Source organism: Triturus cristatus, chromosome 6 (assembly GCF_964204655.1).
Source record: "Triturus cristatus chromosome 6, aTriCri1.1, whole genome shotgun sequence".
NCBI lineage: Eukaryota > Metazoa > Chordata > Amphibia > Caudata > Salamandridae > Triturus > Triturus cristatus.
In genome coordinates, this window is record NC_140589.1 from 1475599925 (window position 1) to 1475615576 (window position 15652).

The 15652-nt window shown below is 44.6% G+C and overlaps 1 protein-coding gene across 4 annotated transcripts in view; it reads right to left on the reverse strand.

The window, feature by feature from the left end:
* LOC146821566 (N-acetyllactosaminide beta-1,3-N-acetylglucosaminyltransferase 2-like) overlaps positions 1-15652 on the reverse strand; it is a 140389-nt gene that overhangs the window by 54084 nt on the left and 70653 nt on the right. The gene's annotated exons all lie outside the window — the stretch shown is intronic.

The following is a 15652-nucleotide window of genomic DNA, read 5'->3' on the forward strand; positions in this document are numbered from 1 at the left end:
ACTACTACAATCATTAGAATGGAAAAAAAGTACTGGATAAACGAACTATTCGCACCTGGACCGAACAATTTGGGACGTCCCAGGGAGATTTACATTGCCTCCGTGAATAAATATATATCCTATCATAGTGATTGCAAAGTGACATGCTTTAGGCACGAATAATTTTTTAGACCTACCCCCACCCCCCTCGGTTCTTGCTCCCATGTACTAGAGGACCATGGGAACTTCAATCTGTTTACTGTGTTTGAAAGGTCCTCAGACAAGGGGCCAGTCATATTGCCAAAGTACATTTCTTGAATCAAAAGTTCTACTAATCGATGTTTACTTAAGAAGAGGGCAAACTTGTGGAAGGTTGTATGAAAAGTGACACCTAGGGTCCTTAAAGATACATAGTCAACCTGCTTTAACCCACTAGTTGATATGTGTTCAGTGTAGGACCAGGAGGCCCAGATCCATGCCACATTTTCAGAAATTGACATAGTACATTTGTTTAGAACACTTCTAAAGAACTCCCAATGGTTATCCAGAAACTCTGGTACACCTTTTTGTTATCCGGAAACTATGGTACACCTAAGTAACTTTGTTGGACCCCCTTTTGCACTAAGGTAACTGATTAGATGTTCTGACCACAGTAGAATTATTTTTTTTATTGTTTTGCAATGGGTGTCTTTAGGGACTGAAATAGACGTTTTAAGGGAGATCATTTGAAGATGCAGGAAGCTTGCCTACTACAGTCCCAGGTGGTTCACCTTCTGGTTAGAATTCCTGCTTGATAAAAAGGCATTAATGTAGTAGTAAAAGTCACCGAATCCATCCATATGCAATCTTAAGATGCGGAATGTGTGTGGCATGTCACAAAAAACGTGATATGCTAGAGTGTAGTTTGTAGCAGTACTGTACACGTAGAGATTAAAAGGGAATAATTACGCAAGACAAAATACAAGTTAGAGATGTTAAACTAGATGCAAATTCCTACTACAAAGATTTCTAAACTGAGATACTGACATTTTAAGCCAATCATGGGATCCAGTACCTTGCAGTTAATATTACACGTTTGTAAATGTGTTTCAAGAAGTGCGCACGCACAACAACTGCTTCCAATAACTTATGCAACTATTTAGAAACTCCAGGTTATCATGGAGCCAGAGCATAAACTTCAGGCTGATCAACATGAAAGTGTTTTTAAACTTCAAATTACAGCAACAGACAAGTGATGGAACTATGAGGTGGTGCTGCGGCTACTGAGAAATGGGGCCACATGAGTGGCTGTAATAGACTATATAGACCTAAAGAGAACCAAAAAACATAGGTGGCCGTCAAAACTATAAGCAAGACTTGGGAGGAAACCATCACCCTCCACTACAGAAATTACATGCTTGAGTTGCCAATTTTGCTAAGGCATTGAAAGAAGCACAAGTAAATGTTCTTCTACTAGGCACCACTAAACAGAAACTCGCACAAATGGTATAACCAGATAAAAATCCATTTTAAACTTTGAAATAGAAAGTTGCATTTTTAATTCATCCTGGAATAATGCTTCTTAGAAGCCACCAATTAACAATAGCGATAATGACACGCAGGATACCCAACACCAAACACAGTCTGTTGGTGTCACAATCAATTCCTTAAGAAGCAGCCACCCACTGTAGTGGAGTTCAATGCAGCTGTTCGGCAGCTTCTTCAGGAAGCTCTTTTCAGAGATTTCTCATATCCAAACTGCACGGACTTCTAGTTGACAATTAATTAAAATAAATATTTAAGGTCAGGCGATACAGCTGATTTTTTACTGTAGAGATTGGCTTTCGTGAATATTGCACTTCTTTGTCTTAGGCTTGCAGAGCCACAGTAAATGAAGCTGAACTTGATGTTTTATGCTTCATACAGTTGTTAAAGTCATTCAAGCAATGGTCTTATGCCACTTTGACAAACTTAACCAATTCTAGCTGGATTATCTACTTCTCCTGGGACCGCAGAGACTGCCACATATGACTGCCACGGGACTGGATTACCAGCAACAAATTTCTTCCTTGAGAAAGCCGTCGGGCCACATGGGCAAAACACGTGTCGGCTGTTCTTTGCTTTGTGTGTGAAAATTCGCAATACACACATCTGTTTTGGAAAGAATCATTGAATTCTGGATATTATTCCCCTTACGTCAAGCAAATCAAGAAGGCACAGTCCTCTATCCATTAGCTAAACTGGATTATCTAGCTCAGCCTCTGAAAGGAGCTTCCTGAAGGTGTTGCCGAACAGCTTCCGTGAACTGAACTAACAGTAAGCTCGCTATTGCTGAATTGGGAGCGCCTGGGAAAGGGCTCCTTGGAAATCCTGATACCTTTACATAGCGCTTGCTTACCTCACCTCAAAGTACTGCACTCGAGAATGCTCTTGATCGTTTTTAAGAAATATCGTCCGATTAATGTGCACAATTGTTTTAATAAGTCACATTTTAAACCTCACAGCACCACTATATCCACTTACGTCTCACCTAGTTGGGCGTCTCCCCGTTCCACCACGGATTGTTCAGATTGTGTGGAGGGAGACCGGAAGTGACGTGTGGATCACATCCCTAGGTCAGCAGTCTAGCTGCCTGCTGTATAAAACACATGGGTAGACCAGCGCGCAGCAGACGCGCCGCTGGCGCGCCAAAGGCTAGCCCGTATGCACCCGTCCGCGCCTGGATGGCACCAGAACCCCTGCCGGTCCCACTAGAGATCAGGTAACCAGCCCGGTCAAACACCTCACCTATAATAGCCGAGACCTACTAAGAATCAGGGATAAGCGATACTGGCGCGATTTGCAAGTAATTAGCCACTGCTCCTCCTCAACTGTAGCTGAAGGCCCTTTTTCTTGCATAAAATGTGCTACCATCACAAGGTAAAAGCAATACCGCAGATCTTCACACTGTAAATGGCACCTCGCATCAGGCCAACATTAAACAACTATGTCCGGCACACGCTACCAAGAAAACTGGCAGCTGGGTTTTCTTCTTAGCCAATGTTAGATCGCTTCCCAAGCACGCCTTTAATATATGGGACATGCTTTCCTCTTCCCTCCCAGACATCGGGTTACTGACGGAAACATGGATTAAGCCCACTTCAGATCCTGCGATAGCTATAGCCCTACCCAATGGCTATCACATCCAGAAGCTCGATAGACCACCAAAAACAGGGGGTGGGGTAGCGATCATTTATAGAGATCCCATAAAAGTTACTATCTTAGATCAACTAAGCAATGACAATATAGAAATTCTTGTTTTTAGAATCTATCTACATGGGCAACTTAGTTGGAAATGTGCCCTTGTATACCGCCCTCCGGGGCCACTCCTCGATTCCGTCACCAAGCTCATGGACCTAATTTCCCCATATGTCATCTCACCTAAAAATCTCTTGCTCCTCGGAGACATAAATATACATAGCGAAAACCCCAACGATCCTGACGCTTCCTCTCTCCTGACGGAGCTTGAGACTCTTGAATTGATCAAAATTAATAAAGAACCAACTCACAGCAGGGCACAGGCTAGATTTAGTCCTCACAAACTCGCCTAACATCCTTTGTGGAACAACCTACACTCTTACATGGTCGGACCACTCTAAAATTTAATTTTGCATTACTGGACCTAAAGAGCAGAATATCCGAAGGTGTCATACCCTAAAGAAAAATAGACAGTGGTATAAACTGACACCCACTCTATTCCAAGACACTTTTGTTCCACCACAGTACACCGACTGGGACAATGTTGAATCTCGCCTCAGATACCTCCTGGAAAATATAGTATCCACAATAAATATGCTGATACCCTTGAAAACACAGTGGGCGACCCCTAAACGACCACAGACACCTTGGTACACTACCAACCTCAGGACCGAAAAAAGCCAATGCAAGAAATTAGAACGACATTGGCGGTGCACACACGATCACCACGACAGAGAAAGGTTTAAATTTGCCCTCTCCAAATACAACAGCAACTTATAAAAAGCCAGAAAAATGCACATAGCTAACCTACTTGATCAGGCAGATAACTCCTCCAAAGCACTATTCCAGGTCCTCAACACATTCATCAACCCGAAAGCATGTAATACGGAAGAGGAACCCTCCCAGACACTATGTGACAACATCACAAGACAACTCACCTCAAAAATTGACAATATCTACAATAAGATCACGGGATCCAACGCCACTCGAATAAGCAATAACTACAAACTTCTCTACCATACCCAGCTTGCATAGATTAGAGGAATTTCCTCCGCTTTCCCTTGAAGAAACTAAAGCACTACTAAAAACAACTAAATCTGGCTCTCTTGCAGACCTGATTTCAGCCAAAACCTCCGCCCTACTAGCAAACCAGCTCGCAGCCCCTATCTGCTCCATCTTAAATAGTTCTCTAAAGGAAGGCAGGCTCCCTGAGGAATGGAAAGCAGCTCAGATCCTGGCAATCAGGAAAAATGCCAAACTCTCCCCCAATGACGTTACTAACTACCGACCCATTTCTCTACTCCCGTTACAAAGTAAATTGCTAGAGAAACACAAACACCTGACCAGTTTCCTAGAATCCTCCAATAGCCTCGATCCATCACAGTCAGGATTCCGACCCAGACACAGTATGAAAACGGTACTTGTGACAGTTAGACATTCGAATGCTAGCAGACAGGGGTCAGGCCGTACTTCTCATACTGCTGGACCTCTCTGCTGCATTCGATACCATTTCTCACCAGATCTTGCTAGGAAGGCTCAGAGACATAGGCATTGAGGGGATGGCATTCAAACGGATGACAAACTTTCTAGCTGAAAGAACGAAAACCATTAACCTTGGCCCTTTCAGATCACAAACTACCATTGTCACCAAGGGGATACCCCAGGGCTCTTGTTTGAGCCTGACCCTATTCAATATTTATGTCACACCACTTGCAACACACCAGCATTCAGGCCACCTTTTCGGAGGGCATGAGAATCATCACTGACCGGATGAGCAACAACTTCCTCCAGCTGAATGCTGAGAAAACAGAAATCATGCTATTCAGAGAAGCAGTAACAAGATGGTCTCCCAATTGGTGGCCTGGAGAATTGGGCCCAGCACCCTCCCCCAAACCTGCGGTAAAGAACCTAGGGGACCCATGCTCACTACGCCACTGGAGTCAAGCTACCCTGGCCGATGACGGCTGATAGCCAGAAACCGGTCCTAGGATGCTTGATTCTGGTCCAGGGAAGACATGGCTTGGCAGTTCGGGCTGGACTGTTCCCATGAGGCACAGGGTCAAGACTGATTTGCATATGGCCATGTCTAAACTGGGGTGGCGTAGTGGGCAAAAGAACGATGGATTTAACCCAGATCTCTTGACTGGGGGAGAATGTCTGCATTGTCAGCATTCCGTCCATCATTTGTTTGTTGTAACGTTCTACTGTTCCCAAGCATTCCAGCAACCCGTGATGCCCGGCAACCACAATGACTGCCAAAGTTAACAATGGAGACACTGCTCGCAAGTATTCTTAACATTACCACACTTGCCAAACACCATTTTGTTTGCTTATGTTAACTATCATGATACAAGCGTGCCACTTATGACATATTTAGGTTCACTCTCATGCTAGGCAGGTCTAATCAATTTGCACAAATAGTGTAGTGAACTCAAGGTCTTAAAGTTTTCATTTCTTGTACCTTTTCTGGGGTACAGCATTAGATGCCCACAGTGGGCAATGGGGAAACCTTTGTGGGTTTATCTCAGGTTAGCATGCTGGCCATATTTTTGCTTAATACGAGTGCTCAGAGCTCAAGTAGGCATGAAAGGGGACTCTTCTTCGGATTCTTCCGAGACACAACATTGATTCTGAAACACTTAAGAATGCCATTTTGCAAATGTCTGAGAAAAAACCTCAATCGCCATCTAAAGTAATGTAAGCCTTGTGACATGGACTGCAAGCTGATAATGTTTTGATTAAGGATTTCACTGTATACGGATGATGCCTCAGCTTTGAATGGATGTAGCCCACTGAAGCAATGTACTTCGTGTCAGTGGGCACTACTTGATACCCAATTAGGCTTTTGCTGGTGCAACTGATAAGGTGAGCAAACACCACCGATGCATAAATAATTCCACAGACATTGTCAACGGGGAAAGCAAGCACAGAAGGCATATCAGACAATAGGCTCCAATGTGCATCAGCTTCAGGTCGGACAATTAACAGAACTCGGAAAGTGGGAAATTTAGGGTGTTGGAGATGCGAGCAAGCAAGATGTTCCTCCAAACAAGACACAGCCAGAGTTCAGCATTAGCAGCTATACCATGAAGGGGAAACACAACAACCACTAGAGTGATTACATTAAAACAGAAGGCCTAGGTCAGATCTATCAGCTTCAGGCCCGGACTGGTAATGCCGGGCACCGGGCAATCCCCCGGTAGGCTGGATTGGGTGGGGGCCGGTTTTGTTGCTTGGGGGCCGGTTTTGTTGCTGGGGGGCCGATTTGGACCCTGAGGGCGGCGTGATCGAGCAAACCAGCACAACTATCTCTGCATAAAATGCAGCTGCTGGCAGGTTCCGTCCATATCCGTGATGTCATGTCAACCAAATTTTATTTGTAACCAGGACTAATTATTATTTAAAAAAAATACGTACTCTGCACCATGATATGCACGCACCGCGCGCAGCGCTCTCTTTTAATCTGCGCGCCGCGGTACATACAGTTATTCACCCTTAGGGTGGGGTCGAGTCTGGTGATCGTGCGCAAGCGCATTGGGGGTCACACAATAGAAAGTGCGCGTGACTGGAGTCTGCAAGGCAGAGGACGCCACTACGCCAGAGAAAGAGAGAGGCTGGATAATTTAATTATTTCTAGCCTAGCTGCCTGCACCTGTGTGTCTGCCGCCCGGCGTACGCAGGTGAGTGTCAGGCAGAGCCCTCCTAACTTCTGCCAGAAATTGAGATGAACTAGGAAATGAAGGGGTGGGATCAGCCTCTGGACTTTCTTTTGTTACTTGCTGCGTTCTCATGATTCCAAATTGGACCCAAAAAACTTTAAGAAAAAAACTCCGACGAGGTATCAGCCCAGTTCTCGCAAAGAGAAAGTGAGGGTGCAGAAGTGTGAGAGCATGCGAGCGTGAGAGAGATAGTGAGAGCAAGAACGTCACATTGAGAACAGCGACTCGTGCTGTTTAAGAGGCAATTAACGAGGCCCAGCAGAGGGCTCTGGGACTTCTGCTTTCTATCGTCACATTCTTAAGGAATAGCTTTTCTACTCTGTCCGCCTTACTTTCAGCAGTTTGAGATAACGGTATTTCCCTCCACAGCACTCTAAACTCCTCCTCGTGCCCTGCTGAGTTTGTTGGGACGCCATCACAGTGCACTTCCTCCCCTCAAAGCCCCACTTCAGTGCTGAGAGAAGCCACAGATGTAGTGGAAAGAAAGAAATCCTTTAAATTGACTTTATCCCCTGGTGCTGGCACAGTTTTCAGAGTGGGATGTTGCCATCAATGTTACTTCGCCCAAGTCACCCAAATAGGAGACTGGTAAAGGTGTGGTACGCTGCGTGATCGTTTGATCAATTCATGGCAATTGGCCATTGGACTGGGGGCGTCGCGAATGGGACAGAATTAAAAGTAAAAGCCTGGTTGGTTAGGCCACGGCCCGGTTCCGCGACCGCAGCGCAGTGGATTTCCTGAGCAGTGCTCACAAAATAAATCCACTGCGGTCGCGGAACCGGGCAGGGGCCTAAGTAACCAGGCATAGGGCAGAGGCTCGGAGCGAGGTGGTGGACTATATAGACGTGTTACTCCAGTGCAGGGAGACAAAAAGGGCAGAGAGTAGCGGGGCAGAGTTGCCTTGTGTTGTGCACAAACAGGTGGCAGCAATTGCCCGAGTGGTGGATGGGGTTGTGGTGTGTGCAAAAGAGATTGGGGATTGAGAGAGAGAGGCGTGGATCTGGCATGAAAATTCAGACATGCAGTGCCAAAGTACACACGCTAGCTAGCTAACATAGACTACAGTTTATACTTTTAGTGGGTTTTTTTGTCTTGCTGTTTGTGGGCAGTATGTTTTCGATGCTGCCTTTCTTTCGCCCTTTTGAGTCTGCTGGTCCTCTGGTCTGTGTTGGTGCCTGTGGCTGATGTTGTCTGTGACCAGGCTGTTTCTTGGAACCTACTATTTTAGTTTAGTTTAATGTGTGCACATGGAGGTTTTATGTTTAACTGTGGTTAGTGTGCCTTTGTGAGTTTGTGTTGATTTGTTTCATGTGTCCGTACCCCTCACCCTGTGCTCCCCCTGCCCTTCAGCACCACACTTTGAAACTTCACCAGCCGCCACTGAAATTAGATCAAAACATTTGCAACGCATTACATTATGAAATAATCAGTTTCACGTAAATAACTAAATATCTAAGTGCACCTTGACTTTAATTAACTTTCTCTAAGTAATACCATTATTTCATCACTTTAGCACCGAGTGTCTCTCTGATCTCTCTTGTCGACTATACTGTATTAATTTACAAAGCAATCGATGTCCGTGCTCGATCACTGCAAATGACTTGGTCGGACTCCCTCTTCCTCTGGAAGTTACAAGCTATGCAATACCCATATTAGTAAATATAGATACTGCTGACTAATTTTGTACATGCTTATCATTGCCCAGTAGAATCACATGTACCATTCTCCTGACATTGCAACAACGTATATCCAACATGTGGAAAAAATGCAACGTCTAATAGATTTGTTGAGGGATAGGTTGTTAAGGCCATGAGACAAGCTGTCCCCATCCACCCTGCATCTATTACAATTTGAGGTAACATTTGCATTTCATTACAGAGATTGGCAGATGTTCTCTATAAACGACATACAGTAAAATAATGTTACATCCACAGATTTGACGACATCAGCAGGCTTCTATGTTATGAAATGCTCTTGATGAACGACTTTGTAATGTAGAAATCGTATTTATTGCTTCATTTATTGCAGAAATTTTCTATATCGTTTGTGCAGTTATATAAAAAATAAACATTAAAAAAACTCCTTTAATATTAGACTCTAAAGGGGTATCCATCTTCTCACAATGGTACTTTAAGATACCACTCCTTTCAAAGGTTGATAAACAGAATCTGGAGATATTTAAAAAATATATACCTTAGGGAATTTGGACTGAACAGTACATGACCCAGGGATATATGTCTTATGTGCAAAGACTTCAACCATGGAAGTGTAGATCTCCACAAATGGAGGTATATGTTTTTGTAGTAAAAGAGAGAGGGATACAATGGTGGTGGTGGCGGCACTGGCTCGGGCCTCGGCTGGGCTGACCTCCTGCCTCTAGTCTAGGTTATGAGGTCAGACTCGGACCAGAGCAGACGCCATATTCGCGCATTCTGATGGAATAAGAGGGGGCTTGAGCCTGGATTGCCATACTGTACTCGCTACTAATTGAAAACTGGTAACTAGCTTGGACTCTATAGTCATTTGGGGATGCTTTCCTGCGGAGTCAGGACTGGTTCACTCCAGGTGTTCACATTCACCCTATTGGCATGTCTAAATGTAGAATCACCAACTAAAGCTTCCATGGCAATACATATGTGCTGTAGCTTCTAAGCTTCCCCCTCTGGTCACATCCCTACAAATAAACAGTCCCTAGCAGCCACTTCTTCTCTATTTCCCCAGTCAACTATGTAGGCCTTGTGCAGTGCACTACTTAGCTGAAAATAAATACACTATCAGATTTTTTATCACTGCTCTCCACTACGTAGGGACTAATGAAGTAATTTATGGCTGTCATAGCATCCAGTGTGGTTTGCGCTTCCTCAGGCTCACTGCGCAGATTAAAAGCACAGTATAGGCGACCACTCACACCCTCAGATTAGAGGGAACTGTGCTCATAAGTACACTCTGCCTGTAGGATAACATTCTGAGCCCGGGCTGAGCTGAACACAGTACCACTCTATCATTTTCCAAATAGACTACAGGCTAGATGGCTGCTTTCAGAGCAGGATGGGCTCCCATTACCTGCACATAGCCGCATATCCCCATTACAGTTGTGCCCTCTGTAGTTTGGAGCTGGTTTAAACATCTTTCAGTCCAGCCCATTCCTGAGCTCTAAATCTATATCTGTGCATAACCAAGAGCCAAAGCACTTAATTTTTATGATGAGACTTGTAGGTTTGAGTTGAGTTGTTGTTAGAATGTTGCCTAACTGGAAAAGGGAAAGTGAGAATGAATATGGCTTGATTTTTGGAATTTAGAATGGTGAGGGAATTTGGAGTGAGTGGCAATTGGACGTCAGTTGGAAGATAGCCTCTTATCCTGCCCCAATTTCTTCCCGTTTTAAATTTTGAAGTACTGAAGGGGCGCCAAAGGCAAGGCTGTTTGCGCCCATCCGTGTCTGTACGGTATCCAGAACCTGGGTCTGATCACCAGGCGAGCGGCATGCACGGCGGATACAGCTGAAGTTGTTTTGTGAGGGCAAAGGAAGCAGAGTCCATTATCCGCACTTTGAATGGGACCTGTGAAGTGAGCACAAAAAGGGATAAAATGGTGCGAAATGCCAATAACACAATTTCTTATTGCGTTACCAAAACATAGCGCTATAAAACCTGGGGGTGGTGCGGGCGCTCAAGGCGCGCGCATTCACGCCAAGCAGGCCACAAGGCGGACTACTCTAGTTGTAGTTTTAAGGGCATATGTTTGATGACCTTAATTAAATGCCATGATGTGTCACTCTTATGGCTTTGAAAATGTGCTCAGGGTAAACACCAGTTAGGCCTCCCTCTCCGTGTTAGAGGCTGGTCTGTTTCTGTGATCTATGTTGTGTCTCTCTAGTAACACTTCTATGCATTGATTTGTCGAGACCTGATTTTACTTCATTTAACTTTGTTTACCCCCTCTTTTTTTGTTTCTACCTTAATATTGATGTCACACGTTCTTTCTTCGATATACTCCATTGTACGCATATACGGTCATTTCCATGCTATGGATTCTATGGAGTCAGTCAGCCTGTCTTTCTGTCTGTCTGTCTCTATCCACATTTAAATGTAAACGTTATGGGTGTTACCGGAGTCAGTCAGGCTGTCTGTCTAGTGTCTATCCACATTTAAAGTTACATTTTATTGGTGGTGCCGGACTTGGAGTCTCTTCATCTGTCTGTCTATCTACCTACATGACTACCTACCTAATCCATCAAGCCACCCATCCCTCCATACCTCAATACATCCATCCATCCACACACATGGGGGGGCTGGTCTCACTTTTACTTTGTTCTCTCTGATTCACTACTTGTGTCTATTTTTGGTGCTCTCTGAAAGAATGTCTATGGGTACACATATGACTGGGTGGGTAACCTGGTGCTTTTTAAGGTCATCATCTACTATTTACTGTCCTTTGAAAGCTGATACAATTGAATATGTAATGAAAAATGTGCTGTAAAATTTACCATTTTGGACTGTCTTTTTCCAAAATTTTCTTGGGGGGGGGGGTGAACCTAGTAGAGGTTGGGCTCGCTCGCTGCGCTCGCTCGCAATGCGCCGGATGGGGGCTGGTCTGGTAAAATTTGCCAGGGCTGCTTTCACTTCCCAGTCCGGCCCTGATCAGCTTGTTGGGGGTGGACCAGCTCACGGCCAGGGCACTCTTCCAACTTCTTCAGTCAGAGAGAGAGGCTGGGTAGTCAGCACCTCCCAAAACCAGCACTACACCAGTTGTGCTTAGCAGGCTGGAAAGAGTAGTCTACAAGTCCCTTTGTAGTGTCGCACTGGAATGCCGTTTAGGGGCTCTGGTTGAGGAGCATTTTAGTTTCCAAGTCACCATCACAGGTGTGGCAGCGCTAAGTGTGAACACCTAATCCTCAAACTTTAAACAGGGACATGCTAAAATGCTACTGCAGAGCATCCGTGTCCAATAAAAATGGCCTTATCTAGCCCCTTATTTCCGAGGAGGGTGAAGGTGTACGGATGTGGCAAATCCTGGGATCAATTGTCATGGGGATAAAGTCATGCTCTCATCTACCCCTTAAGTTTCAGGGAGGCTGAGGGGGCATAGAGATGGTCAGCTGTCTCGGAATGGAATTCTGGAAGAAAAGTGCAATAGAGTAATGGTTTATTACCAGGGAGGAGGAGTGGTAAACTGGGAGCGAACCCCAATAGATGACAAAGCGTCATACAGATTGTGCTATACATTGGTCTAGAGTCCTTTGCCATGTAAGCCCTGATCAGTGGAGGCCACTAACACATAATTGTAAACACTTATTGCACGCAAAAGGGGGAAGTGTGCTCAACCCCGATAGGTTTCCATTACCAGGTGGAATATCGGCATCATGCTGAGATTCTAGATGGGATAGGAGCTCACTCACGTAGGCCTGCCTCGCTAAGTGATTGGCTGTCATGTTTAGGAGGGGAGACCTGCACTCCTGAGTGGGACCTGCAGAGTGGAAAAAGTTGCAGCAACATTTACAGCCCAGTACCAAAGTTACTCTCATCTAGTTGCTATGTGCCTGAATGGTATCAGAGTTTTTTTTCAGCTTGCAACAGCCTACCAGGCAGCTGAAGCGGACGGCTGGATATTGTCTGGCTCAATCTTCAGCACCTGCTGATTCGGAACCGTCTAGTCTGCCATCAGCTGAATTTATTTTAAAGACTAGCACAATTTTTGTCTATTATTAGCGGAGAGAACCAGATGGATGGTAGCGAGGAGGGGGGTTGGCCAAGCATCCTAGAACAAGGAGGAAATACAAATATCCACCAATGTACACGTTTATTAACTGTTACCTGAGAGAACACAACCACCTCACTACAGCACAAGGCATTAATTTCCCAACCCAAAATATTTCTTAATACATGTTAAAATACACAGCTGTTTAGTTGCCCCTCTCTAACAGGAGTGGTTCCTTTAACAGGAACAGTTATTGTGTTGTCCTGCAGATACTGAATGTAATGCTAGGTAAGCACGCTGGATGTAGTTTCCCCTTCTCCACACTCGCCACCCAGTTAGTCAGTGCCAGGGCGCCAACAGTCACTACCCCTGCCTCGACCCTCATTACCCCAGAGCGCTTCATCGGACCCTCTGACTCTGAAGTGGCGGGGAAGCTAGAGAAGCAAAAATCTACACTGAGCTCTCAAACCACAAGGTTACTTTCTTTAAGTCCAACATGTCCCTGCTCAGTTTATCTGCTCAGAAGGACATCGGAGGCGGTTCAAGGGTTAAAGGCCCTTCAGCCCCACAGCAGAATTTTTTCCCGAAAAGTTAGAGTAAGGGCAAAGTTTGAGAGGGACTCGCCCTTTGCTGGTGTGGCCATGGGACCACATGCTGTCTCCTGAGAAGGTGCGCACTAGCACACCTCATCTGCATAGGTCTCCATGACCACAGGCCTCGCTTTCTCTGTCAATACTGGGCCCTCAGCACATACCTCCTCAGGCAGAAGAGGGGAAGGATGAGGTGCTATGTCAAGAGCTTCGTGTGGCTGCACTAAAGCTATATCATAGCGGGAGGCTGCAACCAGGATGTGACGCTACAGAAGAATTTGAAGCTATATGTGCGCTATGAAGCTGCATCTGGTATATTTTGTGGGCCATGCCATGGCTGGGTATCGCAAGGGGAGTCCCATGGTGGGGCGTGCAGCCTTTGATGGGGGAATTCTTCCTTTTGGAGGGGTAACCCTTTGTGGTTAGGTCTTAGTTTTGGCAGTTGTTGGTTAGCTTCTGGAGACAGGGTTTTCTCGATTGTGGCATATTTGTAGGTCGGGGAGCTAACCCTGGAAGGTTTCTAAATTTCCTAGAAACCTCCCCAACCTTTTTTGTGATGAAAGAATGCTCTACAAAAACACAGCTCACCAACTCACTCTCAACCACCATCGTCACCATCTACACACATATACCCATCAAAATGCCTTCTGGACGAAGAATACAATACAGAACAATACTATTGCTACCCTCATACAACTAATACCAGCACTAATGACACACCGGCTACAAGTTCCAAAAATACTGCTCCTTCTACAAAACAAAGTCACACCACCGCCAAAACTTAGTCTCTAAACTGCCTACTAATAATTGCTCGATCTCTCTATAAACAAGCATCACATCTACGACTTACTCATTGACACACAACCCGACTTACCCTTCTTAACCTAAACATGGTTGGCAGATGACATTGCTCCGGTGTTGCATGAAATCATTCTTCTATGCCATCAAACTATCACACAAAATCATATAGGCAAACAAGGAGTTGGACTAGCTGTTATATTGATGCAAACAATACACCTCAATAACGCTGGTGACGATTCCATACAATGTTGAGACCCTATTTACCAGCTGCAACCCTACACCAACTTCCTCCTGTAATTTCCTTCTCCTTTACAAACCTCCACCTAACAACTTAACATTCCCAGACACATTTCTAGACGCAATTTCTAACCTGATAACACTACACTCCAACCTATGCATTCTTGGTGACAAACGTTTGGTTTGACAAACCCAATATGCCCCACGCAAAAACCATCATCACTGTCCTAGACACACTGAACCTACATCATATCATCCACAAACCCACACATCGCTGGACACATCCTAGATGTTATTTTTGCAAATCCAGAACTAGTTACCTTTCAAACGATTACTCCAGCACATGGTTAGACCACCATTTGCCATCTTTCAAACATAAAACACCATAAAGCAACACACCTAAAACAACCTTACATGCATCCAGCTATCGAACGTGGAACAAACTCAATTTAGGTACTAAGAAACACAATTAACATCCAACACAGATTTAGACACAATATATTCTGTTAAAAAGCTATTTGAGTGGCTACCGGAAGCTTTTGATATCCTAATACCACCCAGAACAACAAAACAGGACAAAAGAAAACCGGCACCTTGGAGAAATACAGAACTAGAAGACATAAAATAGCAAATTAGAAAGCTGCAAAGCACTTGGCTCAAAACAAGTAGCAATCAAGGCAAACTTCACCTACAGAAACTCAACAGATTATACAAGTCAGCAATCAAAAACACTTAAAAAGGTACTATTCTGACAGGATTCAAAATGCTAAATGTGCAAATAAGGAATTTTATAAAATTCTCACTGTATTTCGTAAACCTAAATGCATAGAAGGAACTCATCCCATTAGTCGAGAATTCTGGGACAAACTGGCAAATCATTACACAACCAAAGCAGACACTTTGGACTACTTTTTAAAACAAAGGAAAACCACCAGCACCAACCTACTTCCAAAAATCCCCTCCAATAGTAGGCTAACCCAGCCTCTCCATTCCTTCAAACAAATATCACTAAGTGGATGTATAGAGCTGGTAAAACAAGCAGGCCTGTCGGCAGCCCTTCTGACCCTTGTCCACCAGAAATATTCAAGAACATTCTTCTAACTACCTCTGCTGCCACACCAGTAAGACGAATCATCAATTCCTTAACTACGTGAATCTTTCCATAAGACATTAAAAAAAAAAAAAAAGCATACATATGCCCATTATTAAAGAAAACGAACCTGGACCCAGTTAACCCAGACAGCTACAGACTGATTACAAATGGACCTTTCCTGGGCAAACTGATAGAAAGAGCAGCATTCGCCCAGATGTCACAATTCATTGACAATATCTCCATACTTTCAGACATCCAAACACGATTCCGTCCAGGAAGGGGCACAGAATCTGCCCTCATCGCCATCTGGGATAACCTTA